This window comes from Equus asinus, chromosome 4 (assembly GCF_041296235.1).
Source record: "Equus asinus isolate D_3611 breed Donkey chromosome 4, EquAss-T2T_v2, whole genome shotgun sequence".
In the NCBI taxonomy this organism is placed as follows: domain Eukaryota; kingdom Metazoa; phylum Chordata; class Mammalia; order Perissodactyla; family Equidae; genus Equus; species Equus asinus.
This window is the reverse complement of record NC_091793.1, coordinates 105663828-105677596: the sequence shown is the minus strand read 5'-3', so window position 1 is coordinate 105677596 and position 13769 is coordinate 105663828. Positions and strand designations below refer to the sequence as shown.

General features: G+C 33.5%; 1 protein-coding gene across 5 annotated transcripts in view; it reads right to left on the bottom strand.

The window, feature by feature from the left end:
• CSRNP3 (cysteine and serine rich nuclear protein 3) overlaps positions 1-13769 on the bottom strand; it is a 193223-nt gene that overhangs the window by 86847 nt on the left and 92607 nt on the right. Inside the window, exon 1 of one of the 5 annotated variants that reach the window (XM_014860320.3) lies at positions 9628-9866. The exons of 3 other annotated variants lie outside the window; for them this stretch is intronic. The gene's annotated coding sequence lies outside the window, so the exon portion shown is untranslated. Of the gene's footprint in view, positions 1-7761; positions 7912-9627; positions 9867-13769 lie in introns of those variants that run through there. One more of the 5 variants, XM_070508036.1, reaches the window with a different exon arrangement.

The window sequence follows — 13769 nt, the reverse complement described above, 5'->3', positions numbered from 1 at the left end:
GCAGCTCCTACTACCTGGTGGTAAATGATAAAAGCCATGGCCTCTACCAAAGGCTGGTGCCTCTAACTGTCCATCCCCTCTGCCCTCACTGTGAACAAACTGCAGAGGCTAAATTGATTTATGTCCTGCTGATAAAGGGAAAGATGGCTACTCCACTTACGAATGATAACGGGGTTCATTATGACTCTTTCTGCCCGGGAGGTCCCCACGATGTTTTCCATGTTACCTGCCATTGGGATTAGTATCCATATAAGAAAGCCAGAACTAGGTTTCTAATCCCGCTTAACCCTAAAGATTGATCACTGCTTGTATTTGGCAACATGGTAGAATAGAATACATACGGGCTGGGAGCCAAAAGTCCTTCTCTAAAGTTAACTTTCAGGATGCTCTTTTAGTTAGCAAGAGCGGAGAAAACCAATCAAGAACATGAGAAGGCTTTTAAAACCATTGAAAATTGATCAAGTGCCTGTTGTAAGCCTATTTTTCCTACTCTAACAACAAAAGTACCAATGAAAAATTTATTTTATATGCTTTCTATTAAGACTAAAGAACAGTACTTAGCCTAATTTCTTTGATGACTGGCAACATTTACCACAATTAAGGGGAAAAAAAAAGACCACGCAGACATAGAAGAATTCAGAATTATTACTGAAGCACTGGAAGATAACATTCTTTTTTCTCTTTAGCACTTAAGAAGTTTCTCTTTAGTCTTTTAGAAAGTTTCTGATTAAATAATAAAGTAGACTAGCCAGTGTAGATCAAAGGATATTTTATAGATATGATATCCTTTTCCTTCAGAAGAATCATCAGAATAGTCTGAAGGGAAAAGAACTTTGAAAGCCATGAAAGTACTCCTGGAGTACTCTAAAGTGGACATCAGAATAAAATATGGCCAAGCTTCTGAACCATACCCATCCAAGAACTGGGATCCTGCCAATGACACCGTGTGGAAAATAAAGGAGATTTAAAAAATTAGAATAAGTCAAAAGAAGTACTTTGGACGTTCTTTAAAATGAATCACCACCTTAGGCAAGATACAGATTTTTACTATCTAAGGCAGAGAACAATAGTTATTCAACCTGCAGCTGACATTGTATTAAGCAGCAATTAGTAAAAATAATACAGAGTGTAAGATTAAATACCTGGATTTTCAAGTTTCAGTGAATGTTCTACTGGCACAGATTAAAACTGGTTCACAATAGAAATAAGTCACACCAAACTCATACAATCTTTTAAAAGTTGGAAACCCACTATTTAGAGACATTTCACCATTCAGACAAATTCACAAAAGCAGAGAGTCATATTTCTCCCCACCAATTTATCCAACACTTGTTACCAATGTATATTATCAGAAAGTACTGCTAGGTATGCTACTATTAAAATAAATTTTAAGTTAAAAATGTAGATATATTTTCTAAATTTCTTTTGAAAAACCTTGTGACTAAATCAATTTCTGCAATATTTCTAAATATCATTATGATACAGAGGAAGTTTAAAATATCAACAAATCTATGACCTGGAGATTGTTTCATGATTCAGATAAATTAGTACTTTTAAGCCATTAAGTAGAATTAAACTCTTTAATGTTAAAATATGAAAAGATGTGCATGTTAAAATTATGAAACGCAGTATATAACTGAAAGAAAAGATTTACAAAACAATATGTATCCTTACTATGTATGATAAGATAAAAACATGTTACATGAAGTAATTTTTATCCAAGGTTAAGTGCAACATTTACTCTATCTCATATTTTAAAATATTGGTTGTGAAGTACTAAATTTGATTTCATGACCTATTAATGGCTCATGACTTGCAGTTTGAAAAATATTGCCAAATTAGAATACTCTATACAGATGTTTGGCAGTGAAGAGAAGGAAATGGGGTAGGTGTGTGGAATTGAGTGAAAGCTATGTTTTCTAACTCTGGTTGCTAACGCGTTTTTATAAGCTAAAGAAATCCACCAATGAGTAGAGAGTGACAGACTATATTAGAACAGGTGAGAGATGGGGAAAGTATTGAAAGAGCAAGCTGTATAAGGAACAAGGCAGGAGGAGAGAATTAGAAGAGGAAAGAAATGTAGAGACATTCTTAATAATGAATATTTTTCTTCCTTTCTTGCTTAATGGGGCTCATGAGGATTTAATTCTATTTTATTGATCTTTTAAAAGAAAAGATTTTTGGATTTATGTATCCTTTCTCATTCCTTTGTTTTTTATTTCATTATTTTGAGATATTCAGTCTTCCAAGTATTTTTTAGGGAGAGGGACTGTGATATGTTGCTGTTTTTGGTTAACATATACACCATTTCTTTATCTTTAATCCTACTTAATATTGAAGATATTTACAGTTATATATTTTCCTCCAATTACATTCTTGTTGGACTTTAGGATCTCATATGATAGAGCCTCTTTCTCCTTGCTTTCTATGGATTGTAATCTTAGGTTATTTTAATAATATGATTACTACTTGATACACATTCATGACAAAAAATTCAAAGGTACCAAAGAGAAAGTGATGTTCCCATCCGTGTTTTCCAGTTACCCTTCCCAGTAGTTCATCCTGTGCATAAACAAAAATGAAAAAAAAAAAGAATTAGACTCCTTATGCTCCATAACAGCATTGGCTCCACAAACCTTTCTTGGGTATGTAATATGTGACAGGCTGCCTCTGTAATTGAAAAGTCCGTAGTCTACGGATGATACAGGACCTCTGGATGGAGCAGAGATTAATAACTAACACTTTAATTGTAGAAAGTCAACATGGAAATGAAAAAATAGTAGAGCAAAGGCACAAAGATGAAAAATTTAAAAGCAATAAAGGAATTAAATGAAAGCTCAGAAAAGTACCTATTGCCCAACCACATCTGAGGATTTTGTGGAGATTGTGCTTCAAGTTGGAAAGATTCAAGGTATCCATAAAGCCACACACAGTTTGCTCGTTGATGACTATGGTGACTGCCTTCTCCACTTGCCCCACCTGAGCAGAAGGTATCAGTGCTCAGTACTACTACCTTGATATGATCACCAAAAAATTCTTCATGGGTTTCTATTTTGGGAAAACACTGCTCAGCCTCATCCATTGAAATCTAACATGTTTCATCAAGATTCTCTATACCTACGGACTTCAGCTGAACTTGCCTTATCACCACCAGGGTATCAACTCCTATGGGTTGAAAAATAGTAACATATGCTATCATTTTTGATGCTCTTTTATGTGCCAGACATGCATTATGCCATTTGATTTTCATAAAAACCCTCTGATATAGAGATAATTATCCCCACTTTGCAGATGAAGATGAGGCTTACAGATCTCAAGTACCATGTAAAAGGCCACATGGATTGTAAGTGGCAGCACATGTCTTGGAAGTGACACCAGGGATGGAACTTGAACCTCCTAAACACTGTCTTATTCAGCCTCTTCACACTCCATGATATAGTTTGAACTCACATACCCAATAAACGACATAACAAAAGCACTTATCCATCAAGAAAACGCTATACAGTATTTTTCTTAGTTGTTCATGAATTGCCCTAAATTTACAAAGTTTTATTGTATTAAACAAAGTTACACAGGTTTGTTAAAATAGTTCTCAGGCATTTTAAAAAGCTAATGGGCAAAAGAGGACCAATACTTTGGACTAATTCTCATTCTTACAGAGTATCTTTTGACACTAAGTTCATGGAACCAACATTCCTTCAGATCTTCCAACTTCTTCAGAGTGTATGAGAACACCTATTGGCAAGTATGGTATTAACTACCCTGTGTATTTTAACACGTACATTGCGTTAGTGAATTTTCAGAGAAATAGGGATTGATGGCTCAGTTGTCTTACTTTCCTTGTTTGTGACATGCATGCACACACACACACACACACACACATGAATGGCTAAATGCATTCCTAAATGAATATGGGGATTCATTAGCTTGCATGGAGGTAAAGGATTGCCCAAGTAACAACTCTTCCTAGCTAGCATGGTGGTGTGAGGTGGGGAATCTCAAAGCCCCAAGGATTTGAGACTGAAATAGACTATAACACCTGAAATCGGCAAGAATAGGTATATGACACCAACGATCAGTCAAATGCCACAAAAAATTGGTCTGTGTGTTTTCTTTGTCATACCTCTAAGAGATTCCTCATTTCCCTATTAAACAAAGTAATTTCAAATTCCTGTTGATGGTTCAACATGACAGATTCTCATCGTAGCAATAAAAACAATTTCTCATTTATCTAGAGTTTGAACATGATTTTCAATATCCTGAACATAGGAAAAACTTAGATAAATTTTGTTTATGTTCTATGTTCCTGTGCTCAATATACTATGTATATGCTTGTGTCAGAAGTTCAGTACATAGGAGAAGTATGGAGGGATGTTTATCTTTCTCCCTTTGCCCACCAAAGTCTAAATGATTTAGAATTTAATGTAAAACAAAGTGCATAAACTTGATTTTTGATTTGCTGTCAGTAAAGGAGCAATTATTAACTGCACTAAAAAATAATAAATATTAACATGAGAAAGGAGAGAGTAAAATTATAACAATCATATAAAATTATATACAAAAAGCATATGATGGGCACACCATTTGGTGTTGGGGAACAGTTGAAAAATGGTTTTATCTTTTGCAATAAGTCAATGTAATGTTGGGAACAATGATTCTTATGCCATGAAGAAAAGCCTAACCTGATTTCCACTTCGGTCCACAAGGCAGAATGATATGTACTATATTTTGCTTCTGTGAAAGCAATTAACATTTTAAAAAAACTAGCCATAAAAGTTACAAACTTTACCTATTTGGAAAACTGGTTTATTTAATACAGATTACTTTCTAACTGCTCTAGACAAAGTATTACTATAGCATTGGTATGAGTTTAATAATACGAAATGAAAATAAGATCTTTAAAATCATTTTGCTTTTTTACATTTTTATAAGTACAATTGTACTTACACTTTTCAATTAAATTGATCAACTCTATTTAAATTCCAAAATAGATGATAAAAATGCAATCATTTGTTTTGATTGTTTCTTAAGAAATGCCAGGTTAAAATAAAGAGAGAAATGTGATTGTTTTCAATACTCAATTATTTTGAGCATTTTCGTTCTATATATTATAACTAGTTTTGTTCTTTTCTCTTTTTCATAGGCACCAGAAGTTCAGAAGGACAAATGCAGTGATAATACAACTTAAAGCCTACACATGTGATTTTGAGATGACAACAGTTATTTGTAGATTTTAGACCATGTTCCATACTGCTAGACCGAGTACAACATGTTTGCCCTAAAATCTTTTCCAAGCTTACAATATGGTCTCTCGTTTCAAGCGATGACAAAGACAGACTGGTAATCAGAAAGCAGGAAATTCATTTTTGAAAAATTCTTAAAGATTCCTTTGAAGTGTGATATAACGCCATTTCTTCAAGTACACTAACTGCATACCCTTCAATGACTTGTTTTCACATGACTATTTACTCTTGTACTTTCCAAATTTGATTTGAATTGCATTTACACAAATACATTTTTCTATACATATTTAAAAATCCAGACCATGAACTTACTATACATATGCTGCTGAGATCTGTATGGAAGTTGTATGGCTCCAGCTAATGCAAAAAAGACTTCAAAGTTTTGAGTGAATTTGCATACAGACATAAATTATCCCAGATATTCAAAGCCATAAATTTGCTGCAGGACACATATAGCTCTCTCGTGGGCCACGGAAGCACAACAATTCTCTTTACTTCACATTTGTCTATTATCACATTTTCTCCAAAAACCGTCACAGGCTCTCCTTCTTTGCCCACACTGTTTTTATTTCTATATTCAGAATGTGCTAACTGGTAGCAGTTGCATTTACAAAGTTAATAGTACTGGACTGCCCGAATGAATTTTAAACAGTTCTTTCCTCCTTCCTATGCTCTTAGAACACACACAGATGCTAGTAGATGCAAACTATGGGCGCAACCTGAGTTAAAAGTAAAAGGAAAAATTTTTTTGTCAAAGTTATTGGAATAAATATGGTTGACCACAAGAAAGACTTTATTTGGCTGTTTTAAAAGTATTATTATACATAATGTAATATATACATGTATAAAATGTATGTATACGTACATATTTCTAACAAATTTCATATATATAAATGTATATGTTAATATACATTAATACATAAAATATGTTGTTTGAACAAGAAACAACATATTTCATTCAACGTAAGAAGGAAACTGTTTAAAATATACTATCTTTAAGCTGCAGTTATTACTGGAAGTTTCAAAAGAGAGAGTTTAGAAGAAAATAGCAGTGTTTGCATTTTTGAAAAACTCGCCTAAAAAACATGAATTTCTTTTCCTAAAGTAATCTCAGGATCCTGGATAAATGTCATAATGTCCCCACAGAGTGATAAAGGGCGAGAATCCGGCCCTGAATGACTGCTACAGAGTGATTTCAGAAATATTTGAAATAACTGTCCTTCACTGAAGAGGCCATCCTCCTGTTCTGGTCCGCCCTCCACCCACTCCACCCCTCATTTTTAAATAAAAGATATTGTTGCCAAACTACCAAGTCTTAATCATTATAATAAAATTAACACCCTCTTTTCAGTGTAAAGAAAGTAATTAAGTTTATCTAAACATCTACCAGCTCTTTGTATGGAAGCTTCATAAAACCCACTTCTAAATATCTTATGCAAATATAAAAGCATAAAGTGGTAATTTCATGACTAAACATTATTTTGCCTCTTCATCTTTCAAACATACTTTCCTGCACATACAACCTGTAATATAGACAGATGCGCACTTGATGCAAATTAAAATAACATTTCTTCCCATCAACAATGTAACTGCTGAATTGATAGATTTAAAAATTTTAACGACATGGATAAACATAGTCTGATAATGCTGTTTTAAGTTTATTTAAAATACGTTTTCTAAATAAAAAAGCAATATGAACAATAAAAGGGAGTACACATTTGTTTGGCACAGGTCAGACTTTACTATGATGTAATCACACATTTTACAAAAGTGTGATATTTAGTACATGGAAAAAAAAGACTTTCATCCTGCCTGTGACATTTATCAGGATCACTTTACAATCCAGACAACTGAAAGGAAAAAGTCATAGGAAGTTGAACATGTTGAGTCCAAAACAGCATTGTCTACAAAGTCCCCCTCAAATTAATAACAAATAGGAAAGTAGAGGCATTTAAGGATGTAACCCAAAAATAAGAAATTATTTCTCTACTAAGGTGTTTAGCAATAAAACACAGAATGAAAACTTCCAAAACCAAACCGTCTCTTAAAATGAAATGAAATTATAACTTATTAAAACTGTCCTTATGATGTTGTGTGGGATATGAACAAAAGAACTCCATTATTTAATTCCAGATACCTCACAAGAATTTTAGGATAGGAACCCAGATCTTATTTAAAATACATTTCTTAAAAAAGTGAAAATCCTCTAAAAGTTGTAAGTCCTGATATTTATCTAAAATCTTCAACCCAGATATCTCTCTGCAATCAGAAACTTTCCAAAAAAATTGGAATTATTTAGAAGACCAAACCCAATTTTTTCTCACATGAAATTATTCCATTGGAACAAAACACCCATGTTTCAAATTGAGAAAACATTAAGAAGATTTAATAATCTAGTTAAGGCATGCTGAAAACCGAGAACGCCCTGCCAATTTCCACATTGAATTAAAACAGCCAATCCTCAGCAGTGTCTTTTATGGAAATAAAATCAGGCGCATCATGAAATCTGTCACCGTACCTGCGTGCACTTTAAGCGACTACGGCACATACGCTGTAAAATCTTCACTCCGAGAAATCAACCACAGTGCATTTAACTGCTGCAAAACACTGCTGCAGAGGAGTCCAGGGCATTTTTTTTTCGGGCAACTGATCCAGCTTTCCACCAGCCCTGTGACCTTTGAACTCCCTTCTGCACCCCCCCCCCCCCCCCTCGCTTCTGCAGTCAAAGCCTCAGAGCTGGTCTCATTTGCATAAGGCTCAGGCAGCCCTCCAGCAGCTGAGACGGAATGCTGGGTAAGGAATTGTGGAACCGCAGTTCTGCCAGAATACCTGAATCACCGGAGAGCCGGAATCCGCGCGGGGGAGTGGGCACGGATTTCACCCGGCTGTCAGCATCACAGCCCCCCGTGTCTATTAATGGAGAAGTGTTTTTAACCCTTTGTTTTAAAGTCCTGCTTCCCCTCCTCCCCACCAAAAGAAGCTGTCAGCAGCGACTATGGTAACCAAGGAAACCCAAATAGTCAAATACTTCATTTAAATACATGTGGAAGGCCAATTTAAAATTTTCATTAACTTCTCTTGTTTTTGAAACATAGCTATTTCTTTTCCATGGGAATACATATTGCACGCATAATCAGGGACATGGGGTATTTCTTTTTTGTTGTGGTTTAAACAGCATCTTACAGGCATAAATTTATTTTAGTTACTAGACAAATACATGAAGTCACTATAGTAATTCTATAAAACGTTAAATGTGTCCTGGTGTCTTAAAGACGATCATCCTAAATGGTGTCCAAGAAATTAATTGTAAGGAATTTAGGTCCCAGGATGCCTTTAAAACAATACAGCAGTAAAAATATACAGCGAACTTAAACTATGTATTTAAATCTAAAGATTCTTGTAGCAGTAATGCTTGCCTGCCTTTGGCAAAGATGTTCAATGTTCTGCTATTATCTGCTAGAATTATTTCTTCCCTTGCCTTCCTACACACAACAGTCTCTCCATTTAAAACATAAACTTCTCTATTGCTCATAAACCTAAGAAGTGGTTATTTTCGAGATACAGAAGGTCATGTGTGTACATATTTTTATAAATACACATGAAAGCACATATTCTCCTTTTCTAAACGGTAAGTCAATGGAAATAGGCATTACCACATAATCCATTCTTCTTTTTAAAATTAAGCTAATTTGTTTTTGTCCATTAGTGAGTGAATAATATCTATGAAATGAGGTTTTATGCAATAATATTTTCCATCTATCAAAAGAAATAGAACATGAAAAATAAAAGGCACACAACAGATTAATGTAGGTATGTAATATATTACTATAGTTAAACATAAATGCATTAAATGCATTGTCCTAGGAGCTAGCATTATTATTTCAAAATTTTCTTATTTAAAAAATTTTTTTATTTAAATAATTAAATATTCCAAACCTTCCTCTTGCAGTATACCAAAAGACATCAATAAATTCTGAGTGATATATTACCCCATTTATAAGACATGTAAACTATTGCAATACAGGATTTTTTAGTACTTAAAAAATAAATTTGAAGCTTTTTATTTGAGCTATTTATTAGTAGTATCCTGCTTTATATTATTTCTGCATATATGGAAGATAAGAAGTTATTGGATGAATTTTTCTTACCCATAAATTTTTAAATAGCATAAATAACTTTTCAGTTTACTATAATCATATAAACCTTTCTCTATCACATCTTACTACATCAACAATTGAATCACCTTGGGTCAGTTCAAGTGCATCCTTCATATTACACACTGCAAATATCTTGCAAAGTTTTTGTTTAAGGCAAAACACATCAGCCCATCCTAACTGAAATCCAAACAGAAGGAAGTCTTGGAGTAATTTATAAAATCACTGACCTGTTCAAATAGCTGTAGTCTTAGTCCTTGCACTCTTTATTCATTAGAATCCAAAATAAATTGATTATCATTTTAGAATATGTGTCAGCATCACCGAGGGCACTGTTCTTCCTGGTTCAGCGGAATCGTCTTAAATTTGCCAGCCCTGTGTTTTATTGCTGGTACCGTATGCTTTATTGTTCAGCGACAAGAGCTTCACTCTGCACAAAGCCTCATTACCTACTGCTTGCTGCACGGCATCAGCCTCACTGAGGCTGCCTATACGTGATCACATGGGAGTTTTGTCTGAGAAAGCCAGGCATGCCACTGACTTCACTGTGTCTATGGATATTTTTATCAGCTGAGGTCTGCTAGGAGGAAGGAATAACAGATTATGAAGCTGCTCTAAGTCATTAACGCAGCACAACTTATGGAAATCCCTTCACAAGATTTTTTTTATTATAGAAAACGTTTGAGCAGACGTTCAAAAGAAGTTAACTAGATTTTATTTTAATAAGAGACTGAATAATAATTTAAGGAAGGGGAACTAGCAAAAGGCTGTTTCCTACCTTCTGCTTTCTGAAAGTACTTTTGTAAAATGTTATAAAGAGCCTGGCTCAACTGAATAATCTGACAGTGTGTTTTAACCTTTAGATGGCTGGTGTGTCTCTTTCTTGGAGGTTATTTTCTAAAAGGATAAGTGGCTGTTTGCCTCAAACTCTCCTCGAGGAAAATCTCCATCACTAATAGATACTATATATGAATAAAAATAAAGACATTCTAATTACTTTTGATAAAGTAGATGAGAGGGAGAGTCCCTTTTATTGATGTATGTAAATGAGGAAGATGATTAATTTATCTTCTCAAAAGATGACACATTCTTACAACAGCTGACTTAAAAGAACAATGGAGATTTCATTTTAAAGATATGAAGGACATGTGGTTCATATTAATTCTTAAAATCGCGGTAACTTATTTTAGACAGCTTCCCTCAGTAAAGCATACAGTTTACCTTATCTGATTTCAGTGTTATCAAGTAGTTTCAGAGATGACTACTCAACATATACAGGGGTTTTCTGATGTATAGATATCAAATTAATATATATACATATATATGAGTATGTGCATATGTGTCTATACACATATATATGTATGTGTTGTATATATATCTATATATACACACACATGTATATATATTTATACACACACACAGATTATCTTTCTAAAATATTAAAAAAAATAATTACCTAAAATTATTTCTCAGAATTTGAAAATAAATTGTGGACTTCCAAATGAAAAAACCATTTAGTTATTGGAATTTGATGAAAAAAATTGATTTCTTATCTCTTTAATAATCTGTCTAAATTGAATTGGTAATTGAAAGCTTGTTGCTTGTTAATGTCAGTGGAAATCTTATGACAAATACATGAAAAGTGCAACAAAGAGCACAGAGGGAAAAGTCAGAAACACTGTAAATGAAAAGCAGAAAACAAATTTTCGGTATAGTTAGATATATAGTACATTTTAATAGTGTTTCTAAATAATACAGTAATCTTAAAAATAGTAAATATATATACCTACTTAAGCTTTCCATTGAAATTAATTATTTTCTGGAAATAATTATAACTTAAAAATTTTCTGTGTCAACTGAAATTTTTAAAAATAATTTTAAGCCAGAATAGGGAATTGTGGCTATATAGTCCGGTCTTGATGATTTAACATCGGTCTTTATAATATTTTTCTGTAGGGTTAGCATTGACTTAGAATGTTTCATGGCTTACATAAAAGTCTTTCGGTGGATTTTTCTTAACATTGAAAAAAATATTCAGATATGTTGCAAATGCCACCATTTTAATGCATTTGTTGCAAAATGCTCATATTCATTTTTTCCTCTGCACACAAGAGCTGTGCTAAAGCTACAAAATCTTGGGGCATTAAAAGAAAAAGGAAAACAGAGCGTCCCTGGCTTATGTATGCCTCTGGGTTCTTAAAGATATGTACATTCTAGCTAATATCTTTGATGATGTCATCATGTTAATGTACAAGGAAATAAACAAAAGGCAGCCATTTTTCTCTTACTGCATCACTTCAAAAACAGTGAAATAAAATGGTTGCCAAATGGAGGGGAAGAATCAGCAGAAAACTAAGTTACTTCCAAATTCTTGGGAGAGGGAGGGGGAAGGAGTGTGAAATTGGACATTAAAAACCATATATATGCAAATTTTGTATGAATGTATGTAAAGAAATAATTTATAATAAGAAAGAACTATAAATAAATACAAGGAATATAGAAATAGCTAGCAACTAAAACAAATTACCAGTAGAATAATGAGCCTCCAGTGGAAAGACTAGAGTCTATAAACTTAATGTATTAAATGTAAGGGCCTATTAAATTGATTAACATTGAAAAAAGTATTTAAAGGTGGACAACAGAGCTAGAGAGATCTAGAAAGAGACAGAATGATCAGGAAATAGTAATAATCTTCCCAGGACTACTATTGTCTTAAATGACTTTGGTGAGTTATTCTAGCATCTTATGCCTTAGTTTTCCAGTCTGCAAAACAAAAACAGAAAAGTCATTGGAAAGCATGTTATGGAAAATATACAGCAATATTTTTGTACTACAATTCCCTAAATTGGCTTTAACCAAGCATTGTCAACTAATATTACTAAAATGAGAAGAGATGATGTAAAATTCTAGTGATTGTTTAAAAGAATTTTAAAATGCTTTATTCTAATAGCAGAAACAAACAAATGTAGTAAGTAGATAGGACTTCTGTAAACAAAAGGTGATTTTTTTCTAATACATGCAGAAAAAATAAATTTAGTAAGTAATTTGAAACAAATCTCATAAAATTGCCTCAAGATTAAAACAAATTGCAAAATATACTCATCCTTCCAATGAAAATTCTGGAACTCTCTGTCAGCAACATGACAAGAGAATTGCAGCAGAGTTTCTGATTTTCACATTACACAATGAACAACGGTGCCTCTGCTTATATAACAGTTTCATCAGCCAAGAGGTCTTTAGATTTGAAATTACCACAGAAGCACAAGATCACAGTTTAAAGAAACAAATTCCATCCAAGATTTAAAAAATGTTTTAATTTACTTTGTAATATTAAAAGCTTTGATTTGAAAAAAATATTTTGATTCTTGCTAGAGTCTTATTAGCTTGGTTTTTCTCTAAAGACAAAGACGCATCATAGAATAATTTTGTTTACTCCCTTTTTCTACAAAATAACTAAAACTTATCAGAAGTATCCAAATTGCTACCCAACTCATGCAGTAATTTGGGCGTAGACATGCTAAATGGATGATCCCTTGAACATTCTACTGCATGAAGAAAGACGGAGATTTACTGGTACGTCACCTGTGTTTCCTAGGTCTGTATTAATTGGCATGTATACTAGTGCCTCCTGTTGGATTTACCTTTTATTAGGCTGGATTTTCTTGCTCCTTTTCATCTTCCTTTACAACACATTCAGAGAAGTCAAAAGCTTGGCCATATCTACCTCAAAATTCAGGACCAATTCAATTCAATTGAACAAACATTTATTGAGAGGTTACCATGTACCAAGCTCTGAAACAGTTGCTAGGGATACAAAAATGAAAGACACACTGTTTCCAAGAAGATTATAGTCTGTCTAGCCAAAAAAAAAAAAAAAAAAAAGTTGCTGAACACATTATGGGAGCGTGATAAAGCAGGAACATACTTTTTAAATTTGAATATTCTACTGACTTAACATGCGTTTCATGTACAATCAATACAACGTATTTATTTTCAATATTGTTTCATAAAATCAAAGTCATTATTGTAACCAAAAATCATTTATCAAATGTCAAATATATATATGATAGCTGCAAATTCTATGCTATCCTTCTCATCAAGAGATTGAGCCTAATTTCCATCACCTTTATTTTAAGTTAGTCTTAATGATTTGCTTAACCAATGGAGGCTGTAGAAGTGATGTTCTGGAGATTCCAAGGCTAGTTCCTGAGAAACTTTTCACTTGAGCATCTTGGAACATTTTCTCCAGCAGCCTTGAGCTGCCATGATGGAGAAGCCACATATAGGCACTCGGGTCAATAGTCCTACAACTGATCCCAGCATTCTAGCCATCCCTGATGCCTGATACATGTGTAAAGCCATCTTGGACCCT